Raw genomic sequence first — 15,266 nt, 5'->3', positions numbered from 1 at the left:
AGTGACACTTTTGTAGGATCAGTCCCTGTTCATGTTCAGGTACACAATGTCTAATAACACCATCGACTCCTTCCTTATAAAGGTGAGGATCATCCCAGAAGTAATGTCTCAAATCAAAGAAGAATTTCTTCTTTTGCTGGTATGTGAAACTAGGTGGTATATATTAGGCAACGATATAGTTTGCATAATCATCATACCACGGTGCACTACATGAAGCATTGATGACATTCAATTGCTCATCAGGAAAGCTATCATCAATAGGTTCTGGGTCATCAAGAACGTTCTCCAACCTAGACAAGTTATCTGCTACTGGGTTCTCAGCACCCTTGTCACATCCCTGGAACCCTAACCAAAGTTTAGCATTGTGCTCATATCTTGTTTGCATTGCATCCAAGAAAATTGCAACAAGATCAAAGCAAGTGGTGAAGCAAAACCCAAAAACCCTATCCACTTCTCAAATTCAAAGAAATTCCAAACTTGTTAAAATCAATGAACCCAAAATGGCCTCAAGAAAAGTTCAACTTTTTTGATAATTCTTGAAAGCAAATCATCAGGGAAGAAAACTATTTTCAAAACACATTTGGCATTTTATTTAAATTCAAAAAGCTACTGAATTCAAGTTTAAATTTGAATTCAAATATTTTCAAGTTTCAAACATGTTGAAAACTTCAGGAATGGTTGGAAATATTCCAACTAATATTCTGATGTGTTCAAAATATTTTCGTAAACTATTTTGGAGCTAAAATAAATAGCAAATCAAATTAGTTAGCAAAACAGAAAGCAAAACAGAAAAAAATAGCAAAACACTTACCTGTCGCCGTGAGGAAGCCCAGCCCACCACGGGCAGGGGCGTCTTCTTCCTCCTGCCTTTTGGCACAGGAGCGAACGCCCACGGCGGCTCTTCCACCTCCTGCTTCACCATGGCGCGCTCCGGTGCCCCAAGGACAGCGCGACAGCGGGGATAACCTCCCCGAGCACGTCCCTATCCATCCCCGCTATCCATTCCTCCCCCTCCTCTCGGTTCCTTCCTCTCCTCGTGCCGCCATTGACATAAGCTCGAGCTCGAGCTGCCCGAGCCTCTGGCCACAGGATAGTCCCTCCGAGTGCTCCTTTCTCTCCGCCTTGTCGAGCTAGCCGTGTACGCCGAAGCTTCTGACCTCCCCGAGCCCTGTTGCGCCATATCGCCGTCGTCTTCAACCTCCGGCCGCTGGCAAGCTTTGTTGGATTCGTCGCCCACAGCGCCTCCCCGAGCTGTCCGAGCTTTCCACTGCCTTCAGCGTGAGCTTGCGCTCGTTTTCCCTCTTCTTCCCCTCAGTTTCGTGCACCCTAGCCACTAGACCGACGAGCCCGAGCTCCGGCTGTTGCCTCAGCTCGTCGCCGGTATCCTCCGGTCCTCCCTAGTCCACCCTGAGGCCCGTACTGGATGAGGCCGAGCCTGGGGATCCTCCCAGTGCTCTCGGCCCTCGTTCCCGAGCACCACAGCCATCTCCGGCGACTCTCCGGCAAAGATCCATAGTGGATCTGGTCACCGCCGGTCAGTTTCCGGCAGGATCTGACCTAGCCTCGCTAATCCACCGTTTTAACATTAAGCAGACACTGACAGTGGGCCCAGACGCAAGTCAAACACAATCAGGGGCTGGTCAGCGCGGGATTAACCCTGTGAGGCCGACGAGTGGGTCCCCCCCTATCAGGTTTGACCTGACCAGGTCGGCCGTCGGCTGACGCCATGCTGACGTGGGCCTGATGCAATAAATAGCTTTTCGGATTTCAAAGAATTCCAGAAAATGCCCAAAACTTCTAAAAATCATATAAAATAATCTGTAACTCCAATGAAAATAATTTATATGTGAAAAAGTATGAGAAAAATCCAAGGAATCTGAATATGTCATTTTCAAACATGTTTGAAAATTTTAACTTGACCAAACATGTAAAATGATGAATAGGTTAAATTTAATAAATACTTTGGAGTTATTAAACATGTAAAATGATGAAAATCATTTGGATTCCACTTCAAATGCTATGATCAAACAATGTTCAATAACAACCAGCAACCCATCATACCATTTCCATGCATGCTAAAACAAGATGATCTGAGCATCAGGTCGAATCAATTAAAATGGTATTCGAGAATACCTTGTTTGAAGTGATATTTGAATCTGATTCAAATCCACTTCAACCTAATAATGGTAACTACATTAGCATACCACCTTGCATGTTCATGCCATGCTCATGCATCATCTTGTTGCATATGATTGTTATTGATTGATATTGTTTTTACCGGTAGGCCCCGCTCCTCCGAATTCCACCGAATATCCGACAGACGGATATTGTCCCTCTGCTGAGCAACAAGGCAAGCAACCATTTTGATCATCCCAATAAATCCCATGTTCTCGCTCCTGAACTTACTTATTGCATTAGGATCAAATGCTTCAAATGCTTTTGCCACGTTAGTTGAACCCACTTCCTTTGCATGACCTGTCCTGTCACAGTAAATAGCTGGACCTTGCAACCTAGCATACTAGGTAGATGCTTGAGCCATTATGTGCCTTATCCTACTATGCATGCTATTCTTAGAGTTTTGTATGGTCTGTCATCTGGGTGATGAACAGAATTGTGAGAATGTGTTCAGTAAGTAAAGGTTGTGTGTTGAACCTGATTTGGTAAAGGTACCGGTGAAAGGGTATGTAGGAGTACATGGCGGGTTGTTTCATTGGAACTGTCCTTAGGAACTGAGTTCCGTGTATGTAATCCAAGACTAGATATTACCACATTTTGGGATACTTAATTGACCCTCTCGACTTATTAATCGCTTAGTACTCGGTCTAGGAGTTGCAAGTAGTTTCTGGTATTTATAGTCATGCTGGAGGCCGTGCATAGCGCTAACCTGAGAGGTGGCCTGTGATGCGGTAGGCAGTGGCACGGTGTACCAAGTGGCAGTGTGGCACCCGGATGGTGGGCTTGGGAACCCTGCGCACATCGTTTGGGGCCGTGGCGGAAACCTCGGCCGGACTTCCGTGCGGGTTACCCTCAGATAGGCGATAGACCTGGACTAAGTATTAGTGTGGTTAACGGTCGTGGCCGACACCCTTGCTGGGCTTCCGCTTGAAGGTTACCGAGGTGCATGCCGTGCACATGGCGATAAGTGGCGAGAGCGTGTGTGAAGAAGTACACCCCTGCAGGGTTATGATCTATACGAATAGCCGCGTCCGTGGATATGGACTACTTGGAGACATATGTTGTTCATAGATAACTTTAATGGCTACTCATAAAATTGTCAAGATAAGCGTGAGTGTCATGGACGACATTTCCGTATGGAGACGGAATGATCCCATGATGGAGTATTGTTGTGGTGTTAGTGGACTCGTGTGCGAGAAATCAAGTTGTCAAAATTATTTAAAAATGCAAGTTGTCTAGCCACGAGTCAAATGCTGGCTTTCCGCATGAAACCCCACAACTCCTTATTGATACATTGCATGAGTAGATAGTTATCCTAAAGTCTTGATGAGTACCTCTGTACTCACGTTTGCTTAATAATTTGTTGCAGAGGTTGTTAATGACCCTAATGGAGGGTTCTACCTAGACATCGACGACGACGAGTAGCTGGTATCCCAGCTACGGTCTGGCCCTAGGATGGGTCTGTAGATAGTCAGATCATGTGCCTTTATCTTTCGATCTGTTTGTACTCAGACAACTTTACTCTTCCGCTGGTTTGTGAGAATTATGTTTATGACTTGTGATGATGGGTCGTGAGACCCCTACCTTGTAATATTATGTGTGTGGCTCTTCCGAGCCTTCTAAATAAAGTTTGTATGATTATGGTTATGTTCTGATGCCATCGATGTATCTATACATATCGGTATGCCATGCGTACGTGTGTTGTACTTGATATGTATGGGGTTCGATTACCTAGTCGTAGGCTTTAGTAGAATTCCTTACAGGGAAATTCCCCTTTGTGATCCAACGAGCCATGGTAGTTCGCTACTGCTCCGGACACATTGGTTGACCAGCATGTGTCCTTCTTAGCTGTTGTGTCTGTCCCCTTTGGGGAAATGTCACGCAATTTATTGGAGTCCCTGTAGCTTGCTACGACTCGTCTACATTCGCTTGTGGCCGACACCTGCTTTGTTGGGTCATATATGCCTGTCCCTGTGCGTAACTGCCACTTTGGTTTATGACTAGACATGTCGATCCGGGTTCTTTGTCATTGGATTGCTAGCGACACAATTGCATATGCGAGTCAAAAGGCGCAAACGGTCCCGGCTGAGGTAAGGCTGCAGCCGTTGGGATAACCGTGTGTGAGACCGTAAAGAGATGCGATGTGTTACAGGCTGGATTCCTATGGTTAGGATCGGGGTCCGGACAGCGTTGGTATCAGAGCCTGACTGACTGTAGGATTACTAAGCCAAACTGGTCGAAGTTGAGTCTAGAATTGCTTTAGTTATATATAAGGTAATTGTTTGTGGAAGGGAACGTAAGACTCTTGTTCTCTTCTCAAGTTATTCTATTCTGGTCATCCTCGTCTTTTCTGCGGGGATTAAGGACTAGGTTACTCATCTTCTTCTAGGCTCGTGTTTCTGATCGGTAGATTATAGGACTACGGGTCGAGAGTTATTTTGGGTTTTCTTTTATCCCTAGGAAAAGGAAGTAAGTTTGATGATCAGAGAATTGAACTTGATAGTTGAGTGGTTACGCTATTCTATTTTATGGGTTGTCTCAAAATTGTTTTTGAGCATTTACAACCGTTATGCTACCCAATTTTTCATTCAGAACTCTAATGCTTTTGCATTACTCTCTATTTTCAGATGCCTGGCCGTCCTTCTCATCAGGTGGTTCGTCTGACTAGGTGCATTGATGTGTCGGGTCATACGGCCATGCTAGTCAGGATGATGTCCGTACCCGGTTACCGCTGGTACCCAGAGTACACAGTGGAGGAGCAGTACCGGGATTTTAGTTAGAGCCAGTACCTCTGCACTATTAGGGTATTCCCAGATTACCCTGGAGCTCAGGAGCCAATCCATTGGTCTTATGGATTGGGAGTCACTGTTGAAATGGCAGTACAAGATGTTGCCTATTCAATGTTGACCATCATGAGGGCTAGACATGCACTGCTGCAGAATTCAGAATTCTGCTATGTTCCTGCCTCTCAGCCACGTGAAGAAGGATACCTCAGCGGGGTCTACTTTGATTCCTCCATGGAGGATCCGCTACTACAGTCCACTGCTGAGATGCTAGAGAATAGAGACAGGGATGCTCGTGCCCTCCGCATGGAACTTTATGCTACACGTGCCCGTCTGTGGACGGCTTTGACACAGATGGCACCTGTAGTCCAGACAGGGTATGGAGATATGGTGATGTTGAACCCTCTTAGGACCCATCTTCCGGCTCATGTTGACTGGCCTGCTATAGGACGAGTCACCCCTCTTCGGGGACCTCTACTACCACCAGTCAGGGGAGCAAGGCCACATCCGTGTCCTTACGGATCCCAGGGATCTCAGGCTAGAGTATTTCCTGATCCGCAGGTTGAGCTTCCAGGCCATGGAGGCAATCTTTATGAGATGTTCTATGCGGATGCCTAAACCGTGAGTGGAAGGATAGTATGGTAGTAGCTGTACTTTCACAGTCCTGTGTGACTTGTGAAGTATGCTTGTGTCGTGAAATGAATTCCGGAGGCATAGATAAATAATGTATAGGAAGCTTGGAAGCCTCTGATGAGTAGTTTCATGTTTTCAGTAGTTTGTTCTTCGGTTAAGGTTGTACTGAACTATGTAATGGTGTGTATGAACCATGGTGTACATATAGCAGTTGCTTGTTACCATGTTGTTCGGATATTCATTTCCGCATTCCATATGTTCAGTGCATTCTTAATCCATAGCTAGCATTGATGATGATATTGGTCTAAGCTGTGAGTTTGTTTGTCACGATAGTGTTCACTAGGTTGAACCGTGCCCCTGCTCATGAGCAAGGCGAGGGTCGTCAAGCGTCGCAGGAAGAACTGCCTCACCCGCCCTCTAAGGCGGAAGTTATGCTTGAGGCAGAGAGAAACAAAAGGGAGACCAACCGACTGTTAGAGCGTATTGAGAAAAATATGGCTCGTCAGCCTAGGAATGCTGCAGTGTCCCTCAATGACTTTGTGAAGCTGAATCCTCCAAAGTTCCATCACCCCGTCGATCCCCTCGACGCTGATGATTGGCTGTGCAGTATTTCACGTAAGATTCGCTCTATGAATGTTTCTGAGGCCGACAAGGTGACTTTTGCGGCGTATTTTCTGGAAGGACCCGCCAATCTATGGTGGGAGAACTTTGAAGCTATGTGTCCTGCTGAACCAGTAGCCACATGGGCAGACTTTAGTGCAGCCTTCCGTCTGCACCATATTCCAGAGGGCCTGATGGACAGAAAGAGAGAGGAGTTCTGTGCATTCACCCAGGGAAAGTTGACCGTGGATGCCTATAGCCGCGAGTTCGGTAACCTCGCCCGCTATGCAACAGAGGAGGTGTCTACTAATGCCAAGAAGCGAGCAAGATTCCGTAAGGGTCTGAGCCCTGAGCTTCGTCGTGATTTGCGCCTCCACGAATGTACAAGCTTCCAAGCCCTGGTCAACAAGGCGATCAGTGCCGACACTGGTCATACCGACTATGAAGCCACAAAGAAGCACTCCCGTGACTTTGGCTCATCATCTGGTTCCGCATTTCCAAAATGCAGGCTGTGGGTTCCAAATAGTTCTTTGCCGCCAAGATACACTCCGAGGCCATCCTATGTGGCGCCTCACACAAATCAGACCAACCCTCCAGCAAAAACCTATGGTGGTCCAGCTAGCAATGCTGCACCACGTGCCAATCAGGTGATCTGTTACAAGTGTGGAGAACCAGGGCAATATTCCCGTGAGTGTCCTTAGAATGTGGGTGCCAAGCAACCCGGAAAGTCCGTCGGGCAAGGCAAGTTGGGCAAAGCTTACTATGTGAAGCCAACTCCTGCACGTGGCCGTGTGAACTATGTTTCAGCAGAAGAAGCTGCAGAGGATCCCGACGTCATACTGGGTACACTTCTTGTTAATCATCACCCATCGTCTGTTCTTTTTGACACTGGGTCTTCTCATTCCTTCATTTCAGAAAGTTATGCACAGTTGCATAACATGTCTTTCTGTGATATGCCAATCCCATTGGTTGTCCAAACTCCTGGTAGTAAATGGAAAACCTCTAGGATAACCTATGACAATGAAATTCTAGAAGACAGGCTAGTTTTTCTAGCATCATAGATAGCCCTGAAGTCTTCGGATATTAATATCATCTTGGGTATGGACTGGATGTCAGCTCACTATGACAAGATTGATACTCATTCCAGAAATGTTCAGCTTACCCATCCCTCGGATGAGATAGTCAATGTCTCTACTCGAGTTGCCAAATGCCAACTCTATTCCCTCAATGCCAACCCTCTTCCGGAATTTGAAGACATTCCGGTAGTCCGTGACTTCCCGGATGTTTTTCCAGAGGAACTGCCAGGAATTCCACCTGACAGAGATGTAGAGTTTGTGATAGATCTTGTTTCGGGAACTGTTCCAATAGCCAGAAGACCATATAAGATGGCACCCCTGGAGCTAGCCGAACTTAAGAAGCAACTAGATGAGGCCTTGAATAAAGGTTTCATTCGTCCTAGCTCTTCTCCTTGGGCTTGTCCCGTCCTCTTCGTCAAGAAGAAAGACGGAACGGATCGGATGGTTGTAGATTACCTACCAGTTAATCTGGTCACCATAAAGAACAAGTATCCGCTCCCCAGGATCAACGACCTGTATGATCAGCTCGCTGGATCCTTAGTCTTCTCAAAAATGGATTTGAGGTTGGGATACCATAAAATCAAGATCAAGAACGGGGACATTCCAAAAACGGCTTTTGTCACTCGTTATGGCCAATACGAGTACACCGTCATGTCCTTCGGTTTAACCAATGCCCCAGCCACTTTCGCTCGCTTGATGAATTCAATCTTCATGGAGTATTTGGATAAATTCGTTGTAGTATACCTCGATGATATTCTCATCTACTCGAAGAACGAACAAGAACATGCCGAGCATCTAAGGCTGGTATTGATGAAACTTCGAGAGCATCGCCTTTATGCCAAGTTTTCAAAATGTGAATTTTGGTTACCAGAAGTGACCTATCTAGGTCACATAATCTCAGGTAAGGGTATTGTTGTCAATCCCGAGAGAGTTCAACTTGTCCTTGATTGGACTCAACCTGGATCGGTTAAGCAAGTTAGAAGTTTTCTTGGTCTAGCGAGCTATTGCCGCCGCTTTGTCGAGAATTTCTCCAAGGTTGCAAAGCCTCTAACTGAACTCCTCAAGAAAGATAAAAAGATCGAGTGGACACCATAGTGTGAGCATAGTTTTCAGGAACTGAAAAGACGCCTGACTTCCGCACCTGTGTTGCTACCACCAGATTTTTCTAAGGACTTTGTTATCTATTGCGACGCCTCGCGACAAGGATTAGGTTGCATTCTCATGCAATATCGTCATGTGATTGCATACGCATCTTGACAGTTGCGTCCACATGAGGATAATTATCCCACACATGATCTTGAGCTTGCAGCTGTAGTCCATGCACTTAAAACCTGGCGACATTACCTTCTTGGTAATCGTTGCAAAATATTCACTTATCACCAAAGTCTGAAATATATCTTCACCCAGCCGGATTTGAATCTCAGGCAAAGATGGTGGGTTGAGTTGATCACGGATTACGACTTAGGGATAACTTACACCCCGGGGAAGGCCAATGTTATGGCTGATGCACTAAGTCGTAAGTCTTATTGTAACAATTTGATGCTACAACGAGGTCAACCACATCTCTATGAGGAATTTCGGAAGTTAAATCTTCATATTGTTCCTCAAGGATTTCTTTCTACCCTGGTGGCGAAGCCAACTCTTAGGGATCAAATCATAGTCGTGCAGGTTTATGATAAGGGTATATCCCGGATCAAGGAGAATATTGCTAGCGGAAATGCTAGGGGTTTCTCCATCAATGAGAAAGGTGTTGTGTTCTTTCAGAACCGTTTAGTGGTTCCTAAGAGAAAACGTCTGCGGCAATTGATCCTTAAGGAGGCTCATGATTCTCCTATCACCATTCATCCTGGTAGTACTAAGATGTATCAGGACCTACGCCAGAGGTTTTGGTGGACTAGGATGAAGAGAGAAATTGCTGAGTTCGTTGCTAACTGCGACGTTTGTCGTCGAGTTAAGGCAGAACATCAAAGGCGTGCTCGCACCCTTCAACCTTTAGCTATTCCTGAATGGAAATGGGATAAAGTCAATATGGATTTCATTACCGGATTTCCCAAGACTAAGAAAGGAAATAATGCTATCTTTGTGGTCATTGACCGTCTCTCCAAAGTAGCTCATTTTCTTCCAGTTCGTGAGAGTATAACAGCTAGCCAGCTAGCAGAGTTATATATCTCTCGAATAGTGTCTCTTCATGGTGTTCCCCTGGAGATTAACTTGGACCATGAGAGTATCTTTACTTCTTGCTTCTCGGAAAGTTTTCAGAATGCTATAGGGACTCACTTATCTTTTAGCACTGCTTTCCATCCTCAATCAAGTGGTCAAGTAGAAAGAGTGAATCAAGTCCTAGAAGATATGCTCCGAGCTTGTGTTATATCGTTCGGTATGAATTGGGAGAAGTGCCTTCCATTCGCCGAATTTGCTTATAGTAATAGTTATCAATCAAGCTTGGGCAAAGCTCCTTTTGAAGTTCTCTATGGACGAAGATGTCGAACACCTCTTAATTGGTCAGAAACCGGAGAGAGGGAACTCTTTGGCCCGGATATGATCCAAGATGCAGAAGAGCAGGTTCGCATTATTCGTGAAAAGTTGAAAACTGCCCAGTCTCGTCAAAAGAGCCAATATGATCGTCATCATAAGGCTCTGACCTTTGAAGTTGACGAGAAGGCTTACCTCCGGGTAACTCCTCTCAAGGGTACCCATCGCTTCGGTATCAAGGGCAATTTGGCTCCTCGTTACATTGGTCCTTTTCACATTCTTGCCAAATGAGGAGAAGTTGCCTACCAATTGGAACTTCCTCCGCATATTTCCAAGGTTCATGATGTCTTCCACGTCTCGCAACTCAGGCGTTGCGTTTCGGATCCTATCCGTGAAGTGGACCATGAAACGCTTGATCTCCAAGATAACCTTTCATACCGAGAATACCCTGTGCGTATTCTTGATCAAGCTGAGCGTACCACTCGACGTCAAAACCTCAAGTTTCTTAAAGTTCAACGGTCAAATCATTCTGAAAAGGAGGCAACATGGGAAAGAGAGGATCGTCTCCGACTTGAGTATCCCGCGTTATTCCCGACGACTTCTAAATCTCGGGACGAGATTCTTTTGAGTGGGGCTGAGTTGTCACATCCCTGGAACCCTAACCAAAGTTTAGCATTGTGCTCATATCTTCTTTGCATTGCATCCAAGAAAATTGCAACGAGATCAAAGCAAGTGGTGAAGCAAAACCCAAAAACCCTAGCCACTTCTCAAATTCAAAGAAATTCCAAACTTGTTAAAATCAATGAACCCAAAAATGTCCTCAAGAAAAGTTCAACTTTTCTAATAATTCTTGAAAGAAAATCATCAGGGAAGAAAACTATTTTCAAAACACATCTGGCATTTTATTTAAATTCAAAAAGCTACTGAATTCAAGTTCAAATTTGAATTCAAATATTTTGAAGTTTCAAAAATGTTGAAAACTTCAGGAATGGTTGGAAATATTCCAACTAATATTCTGGTGTGTTCAATATATTTTCATAATCTATTTTGGAGCTAAAATAAATAGCAAATCAAATTAGTTAGCAAAACAGAAAGCAAAATAGAAAAAAATAGCTAAACACTTACCTGTCGTCCCGAGGAAGCGCAGCCCACCAGGGGCAGGGGCGTCTTCTTCCTCCTGCCTTCTGCCAGAGGAGCGAACGCCCACGGCGGCTCCTCCACCTACTGCTTCGCCGTGGCGCGCTCCGGTGCCCCCCAGGACAGGGCGACGGCGGGGATAACCTCCCCGAGCACGTCCCTATCCATCCCCGCTATCCATTCCTCCCCCTCCTCTCGGTTCCTTCCTCTCCTCCTGCCGCCATTGACAGAAGCTCGAGCTGCCCGAGCCTCTCGCCACAGGATAGTCCCTCCGAGTGCTCCTTTCTCTCCGCCTTGTCGAGCTAGCCATGTACGCCGAAGCTTCTGACCTCCCCGAGCCCTGCTGCGCCATATCGCCGTCGTCTTCAACCTCCGGCCGCCGGCAAGCTTCGTTGGATTCGTCGCCCACAGCGCCTCCCCGAGCTGTCCGAGCTTTCCACTGCCTTCACCGTGAGCTTGCGCTCGTTTCCCTCTTCTTCCCCTCAGTTTCGTGCACCCTAGCCACTAGACCAACAAGCCCGAGCTCCGGCCGTCGCCTCAGCTCGTCGCCGGTGACCTACGGTCCTCCCCAATCCTCCATGAGGGCCGTACTGGATGAGGCCGAGCCTGGGGATCCTCCCAATGCTCTCGGCCCTCGTTCCCGAGCACCACAGCCATCTCTGGCGACTCTCCAGCAAAGATCCGCCGCAGATCTGTTCGCCGCCGGTCAATTTCCGGCAGGATCTGACCTGGCCTCGCTAATCCACCATTTTAACATTAAGCAGTCACTGACAGTGGGCCCCAGACGCAAGTCAAACACAATCAGGGACTGGTCAGCGCGGGATTAACCCTGTGAGGCTGACCAGTGGGTCCCCCCCGTCAGGTTTGACCTACCCAGGTCGACCAACGGCTAACGCCATGCTGACGTGGGCCTCACGCAATAAATAGCTTTTCTGATTTAAAAGAATTCCAGAAAACCCAAAACTTCTAATAATCATAGAAAACAATCTGTAACTCCAATGAAAATAATTTATAAATGAAAAATTATCAGAAAAATCCAAGGAATCTGAATATGTCATTTTCAAACATGTTTGAAAATGCTAACTTGACCAAACATGTAAAATGATGAATAGGTTAAATTTAATAAATACTTTGGAGTTAGAATTTGAAAATCATTTGGATTCCACTTCAAATGCTATGATCAAACAATGTTCAATAACAACCAGCAACCCATCATACCATTTCCACGCATGCTAAATCAAGTTGATCTGAGCAGCAGGTTGAATCAATTAAAATGGTATTCGAGAATACCTCGTTTGAAGTGATATTTGAATCTGATTCAAATCCACTTCAACCTAATAATGGTAGCTACATTAGCATACCACCTTGCATCTTCATGCCATGATCATGCATCATCTTGTTGCGTATGATTGTTATTGATTGATATTGTTTTTACCGGTAGGCCCTGCTCCTCCGGATTCCACCGAATATCAGACTGACGGATATTGTCCCTCTGCTGAGCAACAAGGCAAGCAACCATTTTGATCATCCCAATAAATCCCATGTTCTCGCTCCTGAACTTACTTATTGCATTGGGATCAAATGCTTCAAATGCTTTTGCCACGTTAGTTGAACCCACTTCCTTTGCATGACCTGTCCTTGTCACAGTAAATAGCTAAACCTTGCAACCTAGTATACCTGGTAGATACTTGAGCCATGATGTGCCTTATCCTGCTATGCATGCTATGCTTAGAGTTGTCTATGGTTTGTCATCTGGGTGATGAACAGAATTGTGAGAATATGTTCAATAAGTAAAGGTTGTGTGTTGAACCTGATTTGGTAAAGGTACCGATGAAAGGCTATGTAGGAGTACATGGCGGGTTGTTTCATTGGAACCGTCCTTAGGAACTGAGTTCCGTGTATGTAATCCAAGACTAGATACTACCACACATTGGGATACTTAATTGACCCTCTCGACTTATTAATCGCTTAGTACTCGGTCCAGGAGTTGCAAGTAGTTTGTGGTGTTTATAGTCATGCTGGAGGCCGTGCATAGCGCTGACTTGAGAGGTGGGCTCTGATGTGGTAGGCAGTGGCACGGTGTACCAAGTGGCACTCGGATGGTGGGCTTGGGAACCCTGCGCACATCGTTTGGGGTCGTGGCGGAAACCTCGGTCGGACTTCCGTGCGGGTTACCCTGAGATAGGCGATAGACCTGGACTAAGTATTAGTGTGGTTAACGGTCGTGGTCGACTCCCTCGCTGGGCTTCCGCTTGAAGGTTGCCGAGGTGCATGCCGTGCACATGGCGATAAGTGGCGAGAGTGTGTGTGAAGAAGTACACCCCTGCAGGGTTATGATCTATTCGAATGGCCGCGTCCGCGGATATGGACTATTTGGAGACATATGTTGTTCATAGATAACTTTAATGGCTACTCATAAAATTGTCAAGATAAGCGTGAGTGTCGTGGACGGCATTTCCGTATGGAGACGGAATGATTCCACGATGGAGTATTGTTGTGGTGTTAGTGGACTCGTGTGCGAGAAATCAAGTTGTCAAAATTATTTAAAAATGCAAGTTGTCTAGCCACGAGTCAAATGCTGGCTTTCCGCATGAAACCCCACAACTCCTTATTGATACATTGCATGAGTAGATAGTTATCCTAAAGTCTTGCTGAGTACCTCTGTACTCACGTTTGCTTAATAATTTATTGCAGAGGTTGTTAATGACCCTAATGGAGGGTTCAACCTAGACATCGACGACGACGAGTAGCTGGTACCCCAGCTACGGTCTGGCCCTAGGATGGGTCTGTAGATAGTCAGGCCATGTGCCTTTATCTTTCCATCTGTCTGTACTAAGACATCTTTACTCTTCCGCTGGTTTGTAAGAATTATGTGTATGACTTGTGATGATGGGTTGTGAGACCCCTACCTTGTAATATTATGTGTGTGGCTCTTCTGAGCCTTCTAAATAAAGTTTGTATGATTATGGTTATGTTGTGATGCCATCGATGTATCTATACATATCGGTATGCCATGCGTACGTGTGTTGTACTTGATATGTATGGGGTTCGATTACCTAGTCGTAGGCTTTAGTAGCATTCCTTACAGGGAAATGCCCCTTTGTGATCCAACGAGCCATGGTAGTTCGCTACTGCTCCGGACACATTGATGGACCGGCATGTGTCCTTCTTAGCTATTGTGTCTGTCCCCTTTGGGGAAATGTCACGCAATGTAATGGAGTCCCTGTAGCTTGCTACGACTCGTCTACATTCGCTGGTGGCCGACACCTGCTTTGCTGGGTCATATATGCCTGTCCCTGTGCGTAACTGCCACTTTGGTTTATGACTAGACATGTCGATTTGGGTTCTTTGTCATTGGATTGCTAGCGACACAATTGCATACGCGAGTCAAAAGGCGCAAACGGTCCCGGCTAAGGTAAGGCTGCAGCCGTTCGGATAACCGTGCATGAGACCGCAAAGAGATGCGATGTGTTATAGGCTGGATTCCTATGGCTTAGGATCGGGGTCCCGACAACCCTTCCTATCGAAGACATGCAAATCAAATTCTTGTAGCAAGAGAACCCATCTGATAAGTCTAGGTTTAGCGTCTTTCTTTTCCATGAGGTACTTAATAGCAGCGTGATCAGTGTGAATAGTGACTTTGGAATCAACTATGTAAGATCTGAACTTTTCACGTGCAAACACGACAGCTAAGAATTCCGTTTCAATAGTAGCATAGTTTCTTTGGGGACTGTCTCGAGTTTTACTAGCATAGTGAATAACATTCAACTTCTTATCAACTTTTTGTCCTAGAACAGCACCAGCAGCATAATCACTAGCATCACACATGATTTCAAAAGGTAGGTTCCAATCAGGTGGTTGAACAATAGGCGCAGTTATCAAGGCCTTCTTAAGTATTTCGAAGGCCTCATCGCATTCATCGTCAAAAAAAAGGAATATACTTTTGCAAGAGATTTATAAGAGGCCTAGAAATCTTAGAGAAGTCTTTAATAAACCTTCTATAGAAACCAACATGACCAAGGAAACTTCTTATACCTTTGATATCTGTGGGGCATGGCATTTTCTCGATTGCATCAACCTTAGCTTTATCGACTTCAATACCTCTTTCAGAAATTTGATGTCCTAAGACGATGCCTTCATTAACCATAAAGTGGCACTTCTCCCAATTCAAGACAAGGTTGGTGTCTTTACATCTTTACAAGACTCGATCAAGGTTGCTGAGGCAATCATCGAAACAAGACCCGTAAACGGAGAAGTCATCCATGAAAACCTCAACAATCTTTTCACATAAGTCAGAGAATGTAGCCATCATACATCTTTGAAAGGTAGAAGGTGCATTACATAAGCCAAAAGGCATACGTCTATAAGCAAAGGTACCGAAAGGGCAGGT

This window comes from Hordeum vulgare, chromosome 5H (genome assembly GCF_904849725.1).
Source record: "Hordeum vulgare subsp. vulgare chromosome 5H, MorexV3_pseudomolecules_assembly, whole genome shotgun sequence".
Lineage (NCBI taxonomy): Eukaryota > Viridiplantae > Streptophyta > Magnoliopsida > Poales > Poaceae > Hordeum > Hordeum vulgare.
Note: the sequence above shows the minus strand (reverse complement) of the source record.